Source organism: Hibiscus syriacus, unplaced genomic scaffold (genome assembly GCF_006381635.1).
Source record: "Hibiscus syriacus cultivar Baekdansim isolate YM2019G1 unplaced genomic scaffold, ASM638163v2 tig00112383_pilon, whole genome shotgun sequence".
Lineage (NCBI taxonomy): Eukaryota > Viridiplantae > Streptophyta > Magnoliopsida > Malvales > Malvaceae > Hibiscus > Hibiscus syriacus.
This window is the reverse complement of record NW_024063319.1, coordinates 329,282-351,476: the sequence shown is the minus strand read 5'-3', so window position 1 is coordinate 351,476 and position 22,195 is coordinate 329,282. Positions and strand designations below refer to the sequence as shown.

Genomic DNA, 22,195 nt, shown 5'->3' with positions numbered 1-22,195 from the left:
CGATGAGGAAACAATGTTGATGGCCATGAAACTCTCCCTTGCGTCACCGTTACCCATGACCCTCAAGTCGGCTATCGAGCTCGACCTGCTTGGGATCATCAACAAAGCTGCTCCGGATGCTTTGCTGTCGACGAAAGAAGTGGATGCCCAGCTCTCCACCACCAACCCTGATGCGCCTCTCATGCTATACAGCATGTTTCGAGTGCTGTCGAGCTACTCCGTCCTCACTTGCTCCTCTCGCACTCTTCCCTACGGTAAAGTAGGAGACTCTATGGCCTTGGCCCCGTCTGCAAATTCTTTACCAAGAACGAGGATGGTGGTACCATGGCTTCGAGAGACTCTATGGCCTTGGCCCACGGTTTTAACGACGAAAGCTGCTTGAAAATTTTCAAAAAAGTGCTACGAAGCTTTACCGGACAATGGAAAAGTGATAATTGTGGAAAACATTTTTTCGGAGTATCCAGATTCGGGACTTGTCACAAAGTTTACCACCTTATCTGATGCTTTCATCTGATGGGTGGAAAGTTAGGAGCGTTGTTGGTGGCGACCAGAGCTTGGTGGAAAGCCATTGGGTTGGGAACCTATGGAAGTGTGCAGTGCGAGAAGATGAGGGTAGGGGAAGATAACATTTAAGAAAAAGGGTAAATTATAACTTTGTCCTTAAATTATTTTGAATTTATAAAAAGATCCCTAATTAGTATTTTATATAAAGTTCAGAGGTTAAAATGAAAATTAAACACTTTCACTAACGTGTCACATCATCAAACTAATAGAAGTAAACGTTTCAGTGACCACATCTTAATTAAAATAAAATAAAATTAACCACGTATCAATCTTTTTTAGATTGAGTGATCATACGTTTAAAAAAATTAACAAAAGTGATTGTAATTTACCCTTCTTTTTATAACGAAAAGGGTAAATTACACTAGACATCATTGAACTTTAGGTGGTGTATCATTTATACCATTAAACTTTTAATTTATTCAATTATAACATTAAAATTTGGTTTTGGCTTTAATTATGCACTGGATGTTAAAATCTAAACTGTGTGATGATATAGACAAAACAACATCGTTTTAGACACTAAACTTTAAAGATGTACCGATTTTTCTATTAAACTTTTAAACAATTCACTTTTTGGCACTATATTTTTTTAGCCCCTCTAGTAGCCAATCACCATCAACAATTGTCTTTCGTTAAAAGATTGGTACAAAAACGTTCGTATTTTACCTCTTAATTTTCCTATGATTGATTTTCCATGAAACCTACTTAAAATCGACAAAATTAAACAAAAAAATCATAATTTTTAGGAGTTTGGGGCTCTCTTAGATTTGAGGTTTTTGGGGTGTTTGTTCAAGACTCTGAACAATGAAAAGCATTATTTCAAGAACACAAATAATATACTTCAAAACTAGCCTCGTCGAATGGTCGTAATAGGAGATTAGAGTATTAGCACGTCAAATCTTTAAATGAATTTTTATCTTATCATATGAGAAGAAAGATGAGTGAAATACAAACATTTTGATATCAATCTTGTTGCGAAAAATGACCGATCACAGGCGATAATTGGTTGTCATCGACAACCAGAAAAATTGTGTAAAAAATTGAACCTTTTTAAAGTTTAGCAGCAAAATCGATTTACACTTAATGTTTAGTGCTTAAAACGACACTAATTTGGGTATCAATATACACACTAAAATGACTTCATTTTATCCACATCATCGCAATGATAAAAAAATTTACCCATATTATTGTGCTATTAAAATTTAATGACGCAGTGACATTAAGACCAAAGTTTATTACAATAATTAGAGAAATTAAAAATTTAATAATATAAACTATATATCACATAAAATTAAATGGTATATGAAATATTTTACCTAACAAAAAAAAAACCAAGCAAAAGCTAGAAAGACAAGAGATTCCTTAACCGGCCTACAAAAGTAGCACAATCATATACTAAATCAATCGAGCATCAAAGCTTGGTCTATTTTAGGGTAAACAACATGAGATACCACCTAACTTTGTTTGATGTCTTATTTATTCATTGAACTTATATTTTATAAATTATAATATTAAATTTTTGTTTCATATTCAATTATGTCATTTTATTGTTACATCGATAATGGGAAGATAACATGACTAATTATTGTTGACGTAGTCTGTCACATTAAAATAACATTATTTTGGTACTACTGTTTTAATCTCTAAAATAACGTTGCTTTAGACACTAAATTTTAAGGATATATTGGTTTACTATTAAATTTTTAGATAATTTAATTTTTTGACACTGCATTTTCTAGTAGAGTGATATAATTAAATATAAAACTGAATTTTAATACTATAATTGATAACATTAAAAGTTTAGTAATATAAACAAGTTAATATGAAAAATTCAATGATATTAAACATAATTTATTTTTTGCCTGAATTCGTCTTGAGGTATATGGAAATTTGGTCTTGTCAGTTTTAGACTTGTCTAGTAAAGCGATAGGGATTTGTTTACGGGTTTTTTTTGGCCCAATACTCATGCGTGTTTATTATTTTGGATTTTAGGGTAGCCTAATTTATTTTTGGAAAATATAGAAAAGTTATAGTGGATATTGAACTCGTTATCTCGAGGTGAAGAATTTCTTTGAATATTATTTTTAATGGTCTCCGAAGAGTGGATCCCAGGTGAGTCATTATTTTAATGTCCTTAATGCGACTCGTAACCTCTATTAAAATTAATTTTTTTAATTTCAAAAAATATAAATTACAAAAAATTATATTTTTTTAAATTTTAAAACATTAAAGGTTAAAAAAATAATCGTTTTTTAGCCATTGGTCAACGGACATATGGGCCGAATAAAATTTTAAAAAAATTAAAATTAAAAGAAAAATAAATTTATTTATATTTTAATAAATACAAAGTAAATAAATAATCAAAATATAAATTATTTATAGAAAAATTACAAAATTATCTATTAATCAAAAAATAAATTGTTTACAAAAAAATAGAAAAATTACGATGCCTAAGAGTTGTCGAATGATAATGGTGCGGGGCTCGTTGAATACGCCAGGGTTGTAGGCGTTGATGATCGTCGTCGTCGTCTTCATCTTGCCGAGGAAGTGTACTTAACACACTCTGATATTCACATTCGAAATACGGTGATGGGCTTATGGTATTTGACACCATCATTGCCGTAACTGATTCAACTTGGCTGCTACTTTGTTCATCATATAGGATATGATCCCACTCACCCGCAACCGCATATTTTGTCGAAGATGCTTGAGTGAATTGCAGTGTATCTCATGAACCTCCAACCCAAATCGGTCGAGTCTCGGTTGAAGTATGATATGGAAATAGAAGTCGAAACTAGCCTGAGATGCATAATAGTAATCTTTAGCTGCAGATGTTGAAGCAGAAGACGACGACAACGATGCTTTCTTCTTGGACTTAACGCGTGTGGCTTGATGATGTTCTCATTATCCCCTCTCTTACGGTGTCGTGAGATCCCACTCACCCGCAACCGCATATTTTGTCGAAGATACTTGAGTGAATTGTAGTGTATCCCATGAACCTCCAACCCAAGTCGGTCGAGTCTCGGTTGAAGTATGATATGAAAGATAGAAGTCGAAACTAGCCTGAGATGCATAATAGTAATCTTCAGCTGCAGATGTTGAAGCAGAAGACGACGACGACGATGCTTTCTTCTTGGACTTAACACATGTGGCTTGATGATGTTCTCATTATCCCCTCTCTTACAGTGTCGTGAGATATGTTTCCCATTTGCTCCGTTATTTCGGAGATAGGGAGAATTGTAACACCCCAACCCGTATCCGACCCGAATACGAGTCCGAGATGTCATATTGACTTTTAAAAACGATATTCTTACAAAATATCCAACTATTTGAACTCTTTTTAAGAAAATACGATAATATATTGTTGAATTATATTTGTCATAACCAATTTAAGAAAATATACGTTTTATGAATAGTGAACAACACTGTATGAACAGTGATGAATAGTACCATGAACAGTACCATGAAGAGTGCCATGAGCAGTGAAAAAATTTGAATCTAATTTATGCATCGATGCACTGCTGCAGTACTGCAATAGTAATTTCGTAAAAATACATATAAATTCATAAAAATATAACCTTTCATCAGTATGCAATTACATTTACATAAATACGTTAAAAATATTATAAAACTCGATTAGAGCGTTTCTAATACAAATCCTTTTTATTACATACCAACAAAATTCTTTCTAACAAAATACATATAATTTGATCTACATTTCTGATATGATCTTCGGTAAGGAGAAATGACCTGTCTTGTTCCTCTTTACTTCTCTTTTCGCTTTCCAAACGTACGTGTTAAACAATCACACGCTAAGTTGATGACTTAGTGAGGCATATAAACATATAATAAAAATCATAAAACATCTCACATAACAGAATACATACATGTACATATGCCAGTATTATCATAATCTCTATCATATTCATACACTATTATCATTCATATTTCTTATCTCTTGTTCATATAATCTCTTATGTTCTTATCATATATATTATGTCTCATTCTTATAACAGATAAAATGACTCATAACACACATATGTCATTCCATACAATTCATATCATATAGAAAAATACATCATCATATAATTCTTGTAACATTTCATATCATCAAAAGCATATAAATCGTATATATTATATTTAATCTCTTTATTAGCTCATGTACACTGTTGAGAACTGAAGGTATATGAGTACATTGAGGTTGTACACTAATGTTGTCACCACAGCTCGTATAAGTCCCACTGAGTGGCATATGAAATTTGTCCTGAATGACCTATGTATTTGTCCCGAAGGACCACTGTATATGTCCCGAAGGACCACGTAGACCCTCGACTCTTGGCATGCCAACTATACCTATAGCTCTCGTATTATATAACATGGGTATTTTTCTTTTGATTCATATATTCATGTAATCATATCATTGCTTTTATGATCACATATCATATGTGCATATAATCACATAGTTTACTTTCATGTAATTCATGTCACTTTTCATATGAATTCATATTCATATGTCACATAGCTCATATCACTTTGCATGGATTCACATAAACATATATATCACCTATTATAACATGCTCTATCCTCTTATGTTCACATAACATATAATGCATACAAATTATATTCAAACATGTCTTTAATCATGAATTCATACATCATACAAATCATATCATCTCTTGTTATCATATGTTTCCAATACATCACCTATATTACTAGTGCAATTTCATGTAAACATGTAAATCATGTAGCATATAAGAATATATATATATATATATCCATTTCTATATACACACACATAATAATCACATAACATTTTAAAAGTTACTTCTTACTATAGTAACTCCATCATTTGCTCATCGAAAGCCAATGTTTGTTCAAGAACCTAAGTACAAAATAAATTGCACTCACCTTAGCCTTGCTTTGATTTGATCCTAACTATTCGATTGTTCTGTAAATCGTTTAATCTCGATATCTACATAACATAAATTTCAAGACGATTATTAGAAGCCTTAACCTTATAACATGATGTTAATAACTCAAGCTAATTTAATGAACCAAAATTCCATTTTTCCTTTAGGGGTGTATCGATGCACTATGGGTGTATCGATGCACTATGGGTGCATCGGTACACATAATAGCTTCAAAATTCCCATGCATCGATGCACTCCTTAATGTATCGATGCATCTTTAAAATTTATCATAGTGCATCGGTACACACTCATAGTGTATCGATGCACATGCCTAGAAATCACTGTTCATGCACGAAAATTCACTACTTACAACTTCAATTCTTCATGTTTCATTCCCTTTCATATTCTTAATTCAAATATACATACTTAAACCAATTTCTACTCTTTTATCACATCTCAAACCTCAAAATCCTATTCTCCATATAAAAATCAATAATCATACCCAATTTTCAATATACTCTAAATTCAATTCTATCACTTCATATTTCTTAATTAGGTTGATGACAAGTCAAATTTAGTTTCAAATTCAACTTATCAACTCTTTTCCAAAAATTCACTTAAAAACCCATTTTCTTTAATCTATCATAACTCCTTTATCTTTTGATTTTAAGATAACTTAAGCTTTCCTTAAGCTTAGTTATCATCTAATGATCAAAACCCAACTTAAAATTCAGCTAATAATCAAAAATTAAGAAATCTTACCTTTGCTCATGAAGTCCATGGTGGAGAATAAGAAAGCAAGAAGAAGAAGAAGATAACTCTTCCCCCCCCCCCACATGATTCATTCATGTAATAGGAAAAAATATCTTTCTTATCAAATGACCATTTTGCCCTTTAATTCCTTTGATAATTACTAACAACTTTCAGGAAATATTCTTAAATAATTCATTGAACTATTCAACTTTTTCACTTTAATCACCAAATTCTAAAATTTTACAATTTAATCACTAACCCGTAGTTTGGGATGTTACAAATCTCCCCTCCTTTTAAGAGAATTCGTCCTCAAATTTTCATTGTACATATCAGCAAGAACATATCTTTTAATGTTCTTATGTTGCTTTCACAACTTTATTCCTTCACAATTTATAGTCAATGATTTGCCTTCAATTTCAAAGAACCCAATCCATGTCTGTATTTTATTTTCTTCAATTATGCATTGTCCTTTGACCTTTCTAAAATCCATATAATGTCACTCATTATATAAAAATCTCTATTCTCATTACTTAACATCATAAATCAATCAAATTCCTCATAAATATTTTTTAATTGCCTAGCAACAATAACCAAACTTTTACTCCATCCTTACTTGATTGCCTCTAAAACTTCTTTAATACATATAAATCATTCTTCATTTCTTTGACTATATTTACTTGACAAAGAACATAACCTTAAATCTTCTTTAATTGTGAGTAAACACATAATTTATAGAATCAAACAATCTTTTCACATCACCTTGCACACTTTTCATATTTCTATATCGAACTTATCATCTAAACTTTCATATAACCTTTATCACATCTGATCATTTATACTTCATCCTTTCATTTCTTTATTTCATTATTCTTTTAAAATAAAAATCTCCTTATACATAGATCACATCTTTTCATTCATGTTCACATACTCTTTTCCTATTACTGATCTTCATCGCATCTTCGTAACTTTGATAATCCCCTTTACTTACACAGAATCTTTTTTTTTTTACCATCTCTTGTACCTGTATTTTTTTCTTCCTCAAAGTTCCATTTAAACTTGTAAATACTCTTCTCTTTGCCTTTATCATATCTATATGATCCAAATACATAACCATATTCAAAACCATATCATACTTAATTTACTCACTTTATCTTTTCTTTCAATCTTATAACTCTATCACCTTTACTATCACAGTTAGTAAATATCAATTGTTCAATCTAGGGCACATGCCCTAATTAATTAATCATATACCCCTTTCAATCGAATTTATCCCAACAATAGCTTACTTAACTTATCAAATCCACATTTATTCTCATACACCATGTAATTTTCTTTATTCACACTCAACATTTCAACGTCTTCCATCTTATAAAATAATCACCTACGTACCTATTTCTTAAACTTTTTCCGAAACAATATTCATATCCATGAATCTTCCATTATTCCCATTATAACATTTATTTACCATATTTTAGCTCAACTGCATAGCAACTAAATTATTTCATCTAACCTTTTCACTTTAGAATAGAGGAGATCCTCTAACATTATCAAGTTGCGCATTTAATTTTCTGAACGAAATCCTTAACTTTTAATCTAGGGTACAACCCTTATCAACTCAATCATATACCTTCTTTTCAATCGAAATTTTCCTCAACTATATCTTACTCAACTTTTCAAACTTGGACTCTTACACATACACAATATTTTTCATATGTTTCAAAATCAAACGTTGTAACTTTCTTTGTCTTATAAATTGTTCACCGACATACTTATTCTTAAACTTTTCTATTACTCTATATATTCTCTTGAACATTCAATTCCTTATCTCCTTCACTACATCACATTACATAATTAAAATATACAACTGTATCCGGATCCACTTCATATTTGATTATCATAACTTAACAATATCTTATAAATCCAATACATTTCCATCATATAATTTTGTTAGCCATCGCTAACTCTTGCCATCTATAATGCAAATCCCTTATCATATCCACACTCTTGCTTATACGCCATACTATTTACACATCTACTATTCCTTTTTGCATATCACCTCTTCAATATATCTTTCGTGCTATCATAAACTTCACTTCATTACTTTTATTTTTTCATTACCTTTTTCCCTTATGCTTTTGTATTCTTTTCATATCATTTATACTTATCCCTCTTTATCCTTTTAACTTTTGTATCAATCATTTGTTTCCGTCAAACATACAAATCCTTTAACTTAATACATTCATTATCACACTACTTTATTATTCAACTTATTTCTTTCAATCAAAACATAAACCCTCATCAAACTATCCATATATATATATATTCAGTCAAAATAATTCATTCGCTATTTCCTTCAATTATCAAACCTTCATTGTCATTTATCCATAATACAATTCCTTTGATTCGAATTCAACCATGCCATTTACCTTTGTCTTATAACTGATCATTGATATAAATATTCTTAAAGCATTCCTTGATCTTTTAATATTCTCCAATTAACATCCATCTTCTCCACTTTATCCTGTCCATGTTGTAAAGAAACTATTCTATTCAGAATGATAAAGTTCCTTTAATACTATAATTTCCAATCCGTTAGAACTTATTGGCATTATTCTCTGGCGGAGAATAAATAATTCATATCTGGTTTACAGTTGAAAACCAAAATCTCTACCTTTCTTTGATGGTGCTTAACTCTATAAAGCACTAATTCTCTTAATCATCTGATATTTTTGTTCTCCACACCTTTCATTCTGAGCTCTTGCTAGAGCTTTAACACGATTAACCATTTCTTAAAATGAGAAAAATTTCAAAACCAGTAAAAAATTTTAAGGCGCAAACCCCAAACAACCAATCAGATGTATCATTCTTATCCTTCTTAATCAGAATCATCTCAGCAATCAATCTACTTAACTTATTAAACTTATACTCATACACATGTATGTGTAATTCCCTTACTTCATGCTCGTATATTCTAATTTCATTTGTCTTATGAACTGGCCATCCATGTATTTATTCTTGAACTCTTCTACAAACAATAACCAAATCACTTGATCTTTTAATATTCTTATGGTGACATTTGTCCATTATACTCTAGCTTGCTCACGTAGTAACGGAACTACTCAATTTAACTTCTCCACATTGGAGAAATGAAAACTTTCTAACATTTTCTTCATATCATTTATCCAAAGGTCTGTAACAACATAACCTTCTTTAAATTTCATTCTTGAACTCGGGTGCTCTCAACTCTTTTCAATACATTCATTCTATGAATTATAGCAGTATAAAATTGAAAATAGATCATAATATTATTTAACATCATTAAATATTCTCTAATCTTGTACAGGCACTCCCTGAGGTTTTTGCTCTTCTCCCTACCTGGCCAAGGCAGGTGAATGTTATTACCTTCAGTCTATTGCCTTATGCTTCACTTTGGAAACTCTTATGATCATACATCTAATATAACATAATAATTTAACTCTATTTACAAGACAGTATACTCCTTACATTATCATATAAGAAAATTTTTCACTTTATGTTGGTATGTATACTTTTTAAAACACTTTTGACTTCGTTTTTAACCTAGAATCGGCTAAACCGTAGCTCTGTTACCATTAAATGTAACACCCCAACCCGTATCCGACCCGAATACGAGTCCGAGATGTCACATTGACTTTTAAAAATGATATTCTTACAAAATATCCAAATATTTGAACTCTTTTTAAGAAAATACGATAATATATCGTTGAATTATATTTCTTATAACCAATTTAAGAAAATATACGTTTTATGAACAGTGTCATAAACAGTGAAAAAATTCGAATCTAATTTATGCATCGATGCACTGCTACAGTGCATCTATGCACTGTTACAGTACTGCTACAGCAATTTCGTAAAAGTACATATAAATTCATAAAAATATAACATTTCATCGGTATGCAGTTACATTTACATAAATACGTTAAAAATTATAAAACTCGATTAGAGCGTTTCTAATACAAATCCTTTTTATTACATGCCAACTAAATTCTTTCTAACAAAATACATATAATTTGATCTACATTTCTGATCTGATCTTCGGTAAGGAGAACTGACCTGTCTTGTTCCTCTTTACTTCTCTTTTCGCTTTCCAAACCTACGTGTTAAACAATCACACGCTAAGTCGATGACTTAGTGAGACATATAAACATATAATAAAAATCATAAAACATCTCACATAACAGAATACATACATGTACATATGCCAGTATTATCATGATCTCTATCATATTCATACACTATTATCATTCATATTTCTTATCTCATGTTCATATAATCTCTTATGTTCTTATCATATATATTATGTCTTATTCTTATAACAGATACAATGACTCATAACACACATATGTCATTCCATACAATTCATATCATATAGAAATATACATCATCATATAATTCTTGTAACATTTCATATCATCAAAAGCATATGCATCGTATATATTATATTTAATCTCTTTATTAGACCATGTACACTGTTGAGAACTGAAGGTATGTGAGTACATTGAGGTTGTGCACTAATGCTGTCACCACAGCTCGTATAAGTCCCACTGAGTGGCATATGAAATTTGTCCCGAAGGACCTATGTATTTGTCCCGAAGGACCACTGTATATGTCCCGAAGGACCACGTAGACCCTCGACTCTTGGCATGCCAACTATACCTATAGCTCTCGTATTATATAACATGTGCTTTTTTCTTTTGTTTCATATATTCATGTACTCATATCATTGCTCTTATGATCACATATCACATGTGCATATAATCATATAGTTTAATTTCATGTAATTCATGTCACTTTTCATATGAATTCATATTCATATGTCACATAGCTCATATCACTTTGCATGGATTAACATAAACATATATATCACCTATTATAACATGCTCTATCCTCTTATGTTCACATAACATATAATGCATACAAATTATATTCAAACATGTCTTTAATCATGAATTCATACATCATACAAATCATATCATCTCTTGTTATCATATGTTTCCAATACATCACCTATATCATTAGTGCAATTTCATGTAAATCGTGTAGCATATAAGAATATATATATATATATATACATACACACACACATATATATATATATATATATATATATATATATTTCTATATACACACACATAATAATCACATAACATTTTAAAAGTTACTTCTTACCATAGTAACTCCATCATTTGCTCATCGAAAGCCAATGTTTGTTCAAGAAACTAAGTACAAAATAAATTGCACTCACCTTAGCCTTGCATTAATTCGATCATAACTTTTCGATTGTTCCGTAACTCGTTTAAGCTCGATATCTACATAACATAAATTTCAAGACGATTATTAGAAGCCTTAACCTTATAACTTGATGTTAATAACTCAAGCTAAATTAATGAACCAAAATTCCATTTTTCCTTTAGGGGTGTATCGATGCACTATGGGTGCATCGGTACACATAATAGCTTCGAAATTCCCATGCATCGATGCACTCCTTAATGTATCGATGCATCTTCAAAATTTATCATTGTGCATCGGTACACACTCATAGTGTATCGATGCACATGCCCAGAAATCACTGTTCATGCACGAAAATTCACTACTTACAACTTCAATTCTTCATGTTTCATTCCCTTTCATATTCTTAATTCAAATATACATACTTAAACCAATTTCTACTCTTTTATCACATATCAAACCTCAAAATTCTCTTCTCTATATAAAAATCAATAATCATACCCAATTTTCAATATACTCTAAATTCAATTCTATCACTTCATATTTCTTAATTAGGTTGATGACAAGTCAAATTTAGTTTCAAATTCAACTTATCAACTCTTTTCCAAAAATTCACTTAAAAACCTATTTTCTTTAATCTATCATAACTCCTTTATCTTTTGATTTTAAGATAACTTAAGCTTTCCTTAAGCTTAATTATCATCTAATAATCAAAACCCAACTTAAAATTCAACTAATAATAAAAAATTAAGAAATCTTACCTTTGCTCTTGAAGTCCACAATGGAGAAGAAGAAAGCAAGAAGAAGAAGAAGATAACTCTTCCCCCCCCCCCACATGATTCATTCATATAATAGGAAAAAATATATTTCTTGTCAAATGACCATTTTGCCCTTTAATTCCTTTGATAATTACTAACAACTTTCAGGAAATATTCTTAAATAATTCATTGAACTATTCAACTTTTCCACTTTAATCACCAAATTCTGAAATTTTACAATTTAATCACTAACCCGTAGTTTGAGATGTTACAAGAATGGTCAAAATCTAGGTCCAGCGGTGTAATGTCGTAACGGGGGACCGATAGTTGATGCTGATTCTATAGCTCGATGTAGTAAGCGTGCTTCATTGGCCAATTTTTGGTATGTTTCCCACGCGTATCAATGATATGGAGCGCGTCCATATCAACGATTTGCATAGGAATCAGCTGATGCGATGCAAACTGTCGCATTACTTTATCAACGGCGTTGATGTGAAGCATGTTCTTTGGTTTCTGTTCTGTTCAGCTGCCTCGGCCTCGCCTTCAAATTCGTCGAGTTGGAGTACATCGCCAAGGTTCATCTTTTTAATTTTGTTGTCCTTGCACATTTGTAGGCAGTTTGAGACATGTTATTAGGTAGTCTCCATATGCAAATGCAGCATTTCATCAAGGTCCGGTGTCTTGTGATTTCACCAGGTACATGATCTTGTGGAGGCATCCAAGAGATTCGACACCTTAGACGATGTGCTTGATCTCGAAGTCGCTAACCACACGGTGAGAACACCAGGAAGCCATTCGCGTAACCTGCGTCGAGTCCGACAAGGCCTCGACCTCATCAGCGCTTTATTCGAAGAATTCGTGTCGTCCGACTATATTTTGCCCTTCACTCTTGATGTTAACACACAGTAATAATAAGCAACTGCCCTGTCTCACGTCACAAATTTTGGCTTTTGGTTCCAAATTGCAGTGATTTCTCTTTAAAGAATGCTGCATCAGCAGCTTATGCTCAAGTGTGTGCACCATACCACACGTGGACCGTCAGGACTGCTGTTTCTGCAGGAATGTATACTCTTCCAACAAGGGAGGAACTCCTCTTGAAGCTCAACGAAACTGGTAAGTTCTACCAAGGATATAATAATAAATGCTAGAAATTCGTAAGCAGAATTACAATCAATACGAATCAATATAAAATAAAATATACGAAAAAAACAAAACTTAATGTGGTTCAATCTTTACTTACATTCGCTGATGAAAAGAACAATTATTCACTATAAACTTAAAAATCAAGAGAATAAAATATATGATATCACATGTATAACAAACCTTGTATATATACTCAAAATTGGTATATCCTAAAATACTATTCCAACATCCCTACAAAACACATTTCTATAACATAAACTCTAAAAGTTACAAAGATCATAAAGAATTACATCTCTCCAAAATATTTTTTTTTCACATTATTCTAAAAGTTAAGATTTACCATATATTTATAGAATCAAATACATGATTGTCAAGAAGCTTCTTCTATGAAACTTCTTCCCTACAATTATCAAATAAACTTAAATACTAAATAAATTGTAATCGTTAAATCTAATTTGATTACTAATTATAATGTAGATCAAAATATAGTAACATATAATATTTTTCTTTATATTTATGACATTAGTTAAAATTTAGCTGACAAATAATCTTTAATAAATGTATGCAGTGGTGGAGCCACAACTTAGGGAGGGTGGGCACGTGCTCGTTTTGAAATCTGAATTTTCTTTGATTAGTTACTTATTTTGTTGATTGTTTCTACCCTGAAATTTATCGTGTCCACCGTAAAATTTTATTTATACCCAACCTATTTAAAATTTTTATGTTATCAATCTGCCACTGAATGCATGTGTGTATACATGTATATATTTGCATATTATACAGCAGAAAAGAAAATGAGAAGGTATATCGAAGCTGATCGCCCGGTAATAGCGTACATTGATAAGCTTTATATTTCTAGGATGATCGCCTTGGACTGGTGACTTATTATATCAACTGGGGGAGCGTCAAAGAAGAAAACACACATTTTTCTCAAGCGACGCACGCTTCTATGTATAAGAAATTTGTATACTTGTGTAATGCGGAATATAATATTATATATATAATCAAAAATTTATTTGAAAGTAATAGTGTGTAAATAATAGTTTAATTCATATATGTATTTAGTACAACAATATTTTTTTGTGATAATTTTTAACATGTAACTGTAAATCATACATGTAAATAAAGATTGCGACTTGAAAGCTGGTTTCCCCACGTGTTGCAATTGTCAATGGTGTAACCTTTTCTATCTCTCTTAATGAGGGTCGTATACTTTATTTAACCGAACAAAATACAATTTGACGAGAAATTATTTTATAGACTCTTTTGATCACCATTAATGAATTGTTCGTCCAGTTCAGTTGGTAAAGCACAAGACTCTTAATTTTGGGGTTGTGGGATCGAGTCCCACGGAGGGCAATTCATAATTTGGAGGTCTTCACGGAAGTTGCTCTCAACCTGGTATTGGGGGCAGCAGCCTACTATCCTACCTCCCCCTTATCCCATTACATATGAGAATAAGGGTCAGCTAATTTTTTATCATCATTAATGGTCCCAATTAATTATAAATATTTATATCTGAGTTTTTTTTTTTATTTTGTTTACATATTTGAATTTCATTTTTCAAATCAGTTTATTCCATTAATACAATTTAAATTAAACTTAAATTTAGGGATTTTAGAATTTTATTTTTCAGCCACATTCATATTGCTATCAGGTTACATGAAGAAACTCCACTGCTCAAAAACTATAACCTACAAATGGCTCAATAAATAGTAGAACCGACGCATAAACATTAGAGAAATGAGATTAAATCGTTTGTACAACGGGAGGAGAAACAGTTTTAAGCTTAAATAGATTACCATGGAGATGGAGTCTTCCTCGTAGCACAACAGCAACTACCTCTTTACTTAGGGTTTGAAAGTTGAAACAAAAGTACTAGCTTTGGATTTCCAGTGAGGAAAAGGTAATCTGCATCCTAAGGACTCGATGCAACGTCAAACAAACATGCTGATCCAAACCTCAGGATGCAGATTACCCGATCCTTACCAGCTCTATGTATGTGGGCGGACAAAATTAAATGTTGAAGATGAGGCTGAGGTTCAGGCCTTCATGCATAAGAATTCTTTTTCCCTCCGGGTATTCTGCCAACCAATATTCAAACAGGTGGAAGACTGGTGCTTCAACCAATGGTCAAACAAAAATTTCATAAAAGGAAGTAGACCATTGTTTGGGGATTATACTTTCAGCACCTTCAGGCTTGTATGGTGAACAGCCTATATGATAACGATAACAGTTGTGGCAATGTTTCTCCCTTTCTTGAACGGCATTCTTGGTCTACTCGGCACCGCTTCATTTTGTCCGTTAACAGTGTATTTCCTCATCCAAATACACATATCGAGAGAAAACATTCGAACCTTTTGCTGAAAATGGATATAGCTACATGTCTTGGCCGTGGCCCGCTTGATTATATCAGTTACTGCTCCATTGTTGTAATCACTAAGGATCTTCAATAATGAAGATATTAAACGATCTCTAAATTTAAGTTTAATTTAAATGAGCATTAATGAAAAATTTGATTTGAAAAAAATGAAATATATGTATGTAAATGACATGAAAAAATATTGATGTGAATATTTTTAATTGATTGGGACAAATGGTGGAACTTCCTTGAGCCTTGGCCACCGCTACTTTTTTAAGTGTTAATTAATATCTATATTATATATATATATATACATACATTAAAAAAACTTTATCAGGCCCCTTCAATTAAAAGAAAATTATATTTATGAAAATTACAAAATATTTTAACTCCTGTTATAATGAATTTCTAATTCCAATCTCTAGTTGAGACTATTGACGATGCGGTAGAAATAGCTATGAAAATAAATTTTCAAAGAGTTGAAAAACGTCAAAAGAGATACCATATCTCCTAAGCTTATGTGCCTTTATGTGTGATCAAATTTTTTTTTATATTAAAGAAAATGAAATTTCATTAATCAAATCATAAGAAAAAGAAGACAAACAAACATCGAGAACGAAATATATCTAACAGGTAATATTATAATATTATAAGATGTCAATTTGTGTGTCATTTAGAAAAGGAAAATAAAATACTTGGGTGTTAAGAAAAGAAAACACGTAAACAGTGAGTCAATCCCCATAATATTCAGCCATCTCTTGCTCGTAGAAGGCACAACCAATACTAAGCCTAGCCCTAACCTCAACGAGGTCTCTTGGGGAAGAAGCTTGAAGCCTTGCTCGGAAGAGGCTTCAAGCCCTCCAAGTTCAAGTCAGTTACCAGTGTCGCCATTTCCTATCTCTCCGTTTTCAAGAACCAGTATGAGGCTCGCCGCAACCTCGCTCGTTCTGATCTCGTCCAGCTCCTTCAACTTGGACACCATGACCGTGTGTTGAAAGTAAAAAACACGTGGGGCGGCTGACAAGGGAATTCAATGGGGCTGCTAATTTTTCAAAGTTAGGCAGCCCATTTTTTTTAATTTAAGCAATGGTTAATTACATTTTAGTCATTGCACTTTAGGGTATTTTCAAAGATTAGTCCCTAAGCTTCAACTATAAATACCCTAGCTCATTTAGCTTCCAAATAATACCAAAATCCCAAATCATTTCTTTCTCCCAATACTAGAGAGATTTCTTGTGAGTAGTGAATGTTTTGTAAACATCTGTAAATTTTCTCTCTTAGTAAAAGATCTGCAGCAATCCGGAGACGTAGGCACAATTGGCTGAACTCTGTTATCAATTTTTCTGGTATTATTTTTCCGCTTTTATTTCGCATTCTCACTAATCTGTTTATAGGGAAATTACTCGTTCTCGGTTTATTTCAAAACAACTGGTATCAGAGCTTTTGATTGTGAATTTTGTCAATTTTTTGCAAGGTTATTGTTCATTACTATTCACATGAATAGTGAATTTCGTGAATAGTGAAAAATTTATCGACGATACGAATTTGTCGATGGGGGTATTCTAATACATGATGGTTCTCAAGAATTGTCAGAAACGATCCAAACGAAGTCAGATTCGAGTGGGAGCGATGGCTGTAGATCAAGGGAATGTGAAAATTGAAAAGTTCGATGGTGCGGACTTTGGCTTTTGGAAGATGCAGATTGAAGATTTTTTGTACCATAAAAATCTATATCAACATCTCTCAGGAAAGCAACCAGAGGGCATGAAGAATGAAAACTGGGCTCTTCTCGACAGACAAGCCCTCGGAGTTATCCGACTGACGTTGTCCAGAAATGTTTCTTTCAACATAGCAAAGGAAAATACCACGACGTGTCTTATGGAGGCTCTCTTCAGTATGTATGAGAAGTCATCGGCCTCAAACAAAGTTCATTTGATGAGGCGATTATTCAATTTGCGGATGACGAAAGGGGCATCGGTGGCACAACACCTAAATGAACTCAACACAATCACAACCCAGTTGAGTTCAGTGGAAATTGAATTCGATGATGAAGTTCGAGCTTTAATTCTCTTATCATCTCTACCAGAGAGTTGGAATGCTATTGTTACAGCAGTCAACAGCTCGTCGGGAAACAACAAATTAAAATTCGACGATGTTTGGGATCTGGTATTGAGTGAAGAAATTCGACGGAGAGAATCGGGTGAAGCATCAACCTCCTCAGCCTTGCACACGGAGTCTGGAGGGAGAACTTCAGAAAGAAATTCAAATCGTGGCAGATCCAAATCCAGAACGGGAAAGAAATATTTTACATGTTATAACTGCGGCAAGAAGGGTCACTTTAAAAGAGATTATCGAGTACCGAAAAAAAATATCGGCGTACAGGAATCTGCCAACGTGACAGAGGAGACAGGTGATGTCATGATTCTAAGCATCAACAGTGCGATTAAATCATGGATCTTGGATTTAGGGGCATCTTTCTACTCCACCCCATGCCGAGAAATCATGGAGAACTATGTTAGTGGTGATTTTGGGAAGGTTCATCTAGCTTATGATGAAACCTTGAAGATCGTCGGAAAATGAGACATCCGATTAAAGCTGTCAAACCAGACCACCTGGAAGCTGAAAGGAGTGAGACATATTCCCGGCCTCAAAAGAAATTTGATTTCTGTTGGACAGCTTGATGGAGAAGCTTGATGGAGAAGGTTATAGTACAACCTTTTCAGGCTGTGAATGGAAGATTACCAAAGGAGAACTCGTTATTGCTCGTGGTAAGAAGACTGATACTCTCTATGTAACCTCAAACTTAGAGAATACCATTGTTACAGCAGATGTTGATGGAAAATCAAACTTATGGCACCAGAGGCTTGGCCATATGAGCGAGAAAGGGATGAAGACACTTTTATCAAAAGGGAAGCTACCGGATCTAAAGAATGTAGATGTCAGACTATACGAGGATTGCATCTTTGGCAAATAAAAGAAAGTTAGTTTTGCAAAGAATGGTAAGACACCCAAGGCAGAAAAGTTAGAGTTGGTTTATACTGATGTATGGGGACCATCTCCAGTTCCATCTCTTGCAGGCTCATTATATTATGTCACCTTCATCGATGATTCTACGAGGAAGGTGTGGGTTTATTTTCTGAAGAAGAAATCAGAAGTCTTTGATACCTTCAGAAAATGGAAGGCCATGGTGGAAAATGAGACTGGTTTGAAAGTCAAGTGGTTAAGGTCTGACAATGGAGGAGAGTACAAAAACAGAAGATTCAGAGATTTTTACGCAAACAATGGGATCAAGATGGAGACAACAGTTTCCATGACACCGCAGCAGAATGGCGTAGCAGAGTGCATGAACAGAACTCTGAATGAACGCGCCAAAAGCATAAGGATACATGTCGGATTGCCCAAATTTCTATGGGCTGAAGCTATCAACACTGCAGCTTACCTGATCAGCCGTGGGCCCTCAGTTCCTTTGGATGGCAGAATACCAGAGGAAGTTTGGAGCAAGAAAGAAATAAACCTTTCACACTTAAGAGTGTTTGGTTGTATTTCTTATGTACACATAGACTCTGCTGAAAGAAGTAAACTTGATGCCAAGTCCAACAAATGTGTCTTTGTTGGTTATGGTGGTGATGAGTTCGGTTACCGATTTTGGGACTACGAAAATCAAAAGATCATCAGAAGCAGAGATTTCATTTTCAATGAGAATATGATGTACAAAGACAGATCAACTGTAGAATCAAATAGCTCCAATACTGAAGCTGAAACAAAGGAATTTGCTGAGTTCGAGGAGATTTCTAGAAATGATGTTCAGATCAATCCTGAAGCAGTTCAAGAAGAACCAAGCACACCAAAACTGAGACGTTCCTCCAGAATTCCTAAACCAACCCAACGGTATTCTCCTTCTTTGCACTACTTGTTGCTGACTGACAATGGTGAACCAGAATGCTATGATGAATCATTACAAGTGTAGGATTCAGTCAAGTGAGAGTTTTACATGAAAGATGATATGGACTCACTTATGTCAAATCAGGCGTGGGAATTAGCTGAATTACCACCAGGAAAGAAAGCGCTCCATAACAAGTGGATTTACAGGATCAAAAAAGAGCGCGATGGGAGCAAACGCTACAAAGCAAGATTGGTTATCAAAGGTTTTCAGCAAAAAGAAGATATTGACTACAATGAAATTTTCTCTCCAATCGTAAAATGTCTACAATCAGACTGGTGTTGAAAATTGTAGCTGCAGAGAATTTACATCTTGAGCAGTTAGATGTGAAGACAGCTTTCCTTCATGGTGATTTGGAGGAAGAAATCTATATGAAGTAGCCAGAAGGCTTCATAGAGACAGGCAAGAAAAACCTGGTATACAGGTTAAAGAAGAGCTTGTATGGTTTAAAACAAGCTCCTAGACAGTGGTACAAGAAGTTCGATAGCTTCATGAGTAGCAGTGGTTTTACCAGATACCAAGCAGATCATTGTTTCTACATCAAGAGGTTCGACAACAACTTCATTATTTTATTATTGTATGTTGATGACATGCTCGTTGTAGGCTCAGACATGCAAGGGATTATAAACTTGAAGCAAAAATTGTCGAAGCAGTTTGCTATAAAGGATCTGGGCGCTGCAAAGCATATTCTTGGGATGAGGATTAAGAGAGACACAAAGTCGGGGACTTTGATGTTATCACAAGCTGAGTACATCAAGAAAGTACTCTCCAGGTTCAACATGCAAGATGCTAAACCAGTAAGTACACCTTTAGGTGTTCATTTTAGAATCTCTAAAGAACAGTCACCAAAGACGGAGAAAGAATGTGCACACATGGTGAAGGTGTCGTATGCCTCAGCAATTGGAAGTCTAATGTATGTCATGGTTTGTACCAGACCAGATATTGCTCATGCAGTGGGAGCTGTTAGCAGGTACATGAATAATCCAAGCAAGATACACTGGGAAGCTGTCAAATGGATCCTCATATATCTGTGAGGTACTACAAATAAAGCACTTTATTTCAAAGGTTGAGATACGATACTGACAGGCTATGTAGATGTTGACTTAGCCGAAAATGTTGACATCAGAAGAAGCACTATAGGGTATGTCTATATTCTATGAGGTACTGCAGTGAGTTGGGTTTCTCAACTACAGAAGATTGTAGCTCTCTCCACAACTGAAGCAGAATATATCGCTGTTACGGAAACTAGCAAGGAGATGGTCTGGCTCCAAAGTTTCTTGGAAGAGTTAGGCAAGAAACAAGAAAACAATGTTTTGTATTGCGACAGTCAAAGTGCTATTCATCTAGCAAAGAATCCGTCTTTTCATTCCAGGACAAAGCACATACAATTGCGATATCATTTTATCCGGTCTCTTCTGGAAGATGGGATTTTAAAACTGGAAAATATTAATGGAACTCAAAATCCAACAGACATGTTGACAAAGACGGTGACTACGGACAAACTGAAGTTGAGTTCATATTCAGTTGGCATGCTAGAATAATAAGACCATAAATGTTGCTGCATTGATCGAGGTGTGAAGACAGATTAAAATCAGTATTCAAGTGGGAGATTATTGAAACTAAAAAACACGTGGGGCGGCTGACAAGGGAATTTAATGGGGCTGTTAATTTTTCAAAGTTAGGCAGCCCATTTTTTTTTAATTTAAGCAATGGTTAATTACATTTTAGTCATTGCACTTTAGGGTATTTTCAAAGATTAGTCTCTAAGCTTCAACTATAAATAACCTAGCTCATTTAGCTTCAAAATCATCCCAAAATCTCAAATCATTTCTTTCTCCTAATACTAGAGAGTTTTCTTGTGAGTAGTGAGTGTTTTGTAAACATCTGTAAATTTTCTCTCTTAGTAAAGATCTGCAGCAGTCCGGAGACGTAAGCACAATTGGTTGAACTCCGTTATCAAATTTTCGGGTATTATTTTTCCGTTTTTATTTCGCATTCTCACTAATCTAGTTATAGGAAAATTACTCGTTCTCGGTTTATTTCCCAACACCGTGCTCTTCTTAGAGTAAGTACAGAGTAAGTACCAAGTAAACATTCCTGTATCGGTTTTCTTCATGGTTTGGAGCTAAAACTGTCGAGGTTTGTTTGGACAGGTTGAGCAGGTGGTGAAGGAACAAAATATGTTGTATGTTTTTGGTATCCTGGAAGGGTATTGTAATCTCCTGATTGAAAGAGTCCATCTCATTGAGCAAGAAAAGTAGGCTTCTTTCATAATATCATTTCCTCTTCTTTTTCTTCAGTTTTTGTTGATGACCCTCAGTTTTATATTTGATTTGCAGAGATTGTCCCGATGAGCTCAAGGAGGCAATCTCTGGCTGGCTCTTCGCATCGTCAAGGTGTGGAGATTTTCCCGAGCTTCAAGAGATACGCGCGATCTTCGTGTCTCGCTACGGCAATGAATTCACTGCGTAACAATTGTGGAGTGAACACTATGGTA

General features: G+C 33.6%; 1 long non-coding RNA gene across 1 annotated transcript; it reads left to right on the top strand.

Annotated features, from left to right (window-relative positions):
• Positions 1 to 21,738: 21,738 nt before the first annotated feature.
• On the top strand, positions 21,739 to 22,073 carry LOC120178834. The gene is made up of 3 exons (XR_005521554.1): positions 21,739 to 21,763; positions 21,852 to 21,955; positions 22,038 to 22,073. It is a non-coding gene; the product is annotated as an uncharacterized LOC120178834 (long non-coding RNA).
• Positions 22,074 to 22,195: the final 122 nt, after the last annotated feature.